This window comes from Melampsora larici-populina (genome assembly GCF_000204055.1).
Source record: "Melampsora larici-populina 98AG31 unplaced genomic scaffold MELLAscaffold_219, whole genome shotgun sequence".
NCBI lineage: Eukaryota > Fungi > Basidiomycota > Pucciniomycetes > Pucciniales > Melampsoraceae > Melampsora > Melampsora laricis-populina.
The window spans coordinates 13,378-15,790 of NW_006768976.1; positions in this window are offsets into that span (position 1 = coordinate 13,378).

The window sequence follows — 2,413 nt, forward strand, 5'->3', positions numbered from 1 at the left end:
CGGTCGTTGGATCTCGTTCCATGAAGCTGACAGCTTCTTCTTCAGCAAGATCGTCAACAGGATTGTTGATTGGTGCATCGGTGCCGCGGTTGTGCTTAGCAAGGTCACGTGTCATCTTGACAATAGAGGCAAAGCTCTGCGCACGCTGAGGGCTAGACCGCGTAGAGGCAACCAGACCGTGGCACCGATTATAAATAGTCTTGAGGTCGACTTGAGTTACATCGGGTGGGTCGACAAGGTTGGAGATATTCATTGCATTCATCGAAACTTCACCTTCATCATAATCAACCACTTCGCCAAAGACCTTGAGACCTTCTTTGGCGGCGAGGTTGATGACGTGTGCTACACATCCATGGACCTGAGTAAGATGGTTGAAAGTCATGTCTTCGGTCATACCAATGATTCAACCGATGGCAGCATTTGTATTCAAGTTATCAGCGGTCATGGCATATAATTTTTGGTCGAGATTATATTTCTTAAGGTAATCAATGATGATGTTGGCGAAATTTTTGGCATCATGAGCACCTACAAAATATAAGTCAGTATGTGTTAATCAAATTTAGAAGTATAAATTCGTTTACCTTGGATTTCTGAAATTCCCAACGTAAGATCCATGAGCTTCCAATCCTGCGTGATGAAGTGAGCGGTGAGTGCCATATAGGGGACGTTGTTGGGAGAAGTCCAAGCATCCTGAGTTATTGCGATTCCAATACAAGGCTCAAAGTAAAGCTTCTTGATGTATTCTTCAAAATGATAATAGATTTTGCGGGTGTGGTGAGCAAGTGTGTGTCTTTTGACAAGCATCCCATCGACAAGAGGGTTGCAGAGTTTTAACAGGTCTCGAAACGAAGCTCGGTCGACTAAAGCAAATGGAAGATCACAATCGGCAATGAAGTAGGTCACCGCAGTCATGAGGCTGCTAGCGTTAAGAGAATTCTTCGTCGGAAAGAAGGAATTTGTCAGCTTTCTGTGTGAGTATGAAAAGTAGATATTGAACTTACTAAGTGATCCGTTTTGACTTTCTTGAAAAGTGCCGCGATGTTCGATTGATTGAGTAGGTTGGGATCCCGGACACCATGCTTAGTTTCGAGGTGGGTTGACATCGATTTGGTACTTCCCTTCTTATCACGAGCTAACTCTTGACCACATGTTTTTCCGTCTTTCATTATAAAACCACACTTGTTGAAATCGGGATGCTTAGTAAAATAATGCCATACGTGGCTTCTTTTGGAACTGGTAGTAGTAGTAGAAGAAGAAGAAACGTTTGTTGATAAAGATTCCGAGCGTTCCACTTGAGGGGTTAATTCGGGCTGTGAGCTTAAATTGGAATCAGCTTGAGACATGCTGAAAGTTCGATAATCAATTAAAGAGGATTGAGCGGTGATTTGCGCCAGTTGATATCTATGTGGGTTTAATGATTATTTATAATATATATGTTAATCTTAAGCAATCGAGGAATCAAGATGAAAAACGATGAATATTCAATTGAGATTTGAGGACGTTCGGAAAAAAAGGCCCCCTTATTATTTTTTTTTCTTTTTTTAAAAAATAGCCGGATATCCGCCGGACAACCCGATCGGATATCGGGCGATAAAAAATTTGAAACAACCCGATCGGAGAGTCTCCGATCGGGTCTGTCAATATTCTCTATCCGCCGGATCGGATCTCGAGCAAGCCAAAATGCTCCGGATAGGGGCCGGGGCTCGCCTTGAGTACGTATTGCATACTGAAAAGTATTGCATACTGAAAGGGGGCCAATACGGTTTGCGCGTCGAGGAGCGTGAATCACTGGTCGGTGTATACCCATGAATGTGGGACGATGGGGGAGGGTGAAAGTCACGTGTACCGCAGTCTAAGAGGTGCGGTTGACATGTGGGTTGAAGCATATTACGCATACAAGCATGCAGCGAACAAGGGTTTTCTCAGCTCGCGGTTGAGAATTCTCAGCGAAAATCCGGATTCTCGATCTACCCGCCAAGGCGGTACATGAAACGAACTCGAGATGGGACAGCGAAATGTGATGAAGCGTTGCTATATCCTGAATTCGGAAACATTCTGACCAACTGCAATCAATAAGCGCCTTGCGTGACTGTGGTGGTCAGTCGGCGTGGCCAGCGGTGGCCTTCACAACAACAAGATCACAAGAATTCATATGGATACATAAATAATCCTTCAGATACCATCATCCTTTTAGACGTCTATCTCTACTTGGTTTTTCTTCGGCTTTAAAACAGAACAAATCCATACGATCCTCGGCCCTTACCTCACCGCAAGCTTTACCTCGTCGTGTTTCCAAAGCAGGCTATCTCCGGCAAACCCATCGAGACTCACGAATCTCTCAACACTCCACCATGAACCCAAAATCCACTATGCAAATGGAACCTCTTCTTCCCATGCCGTACGCTGACCAAGC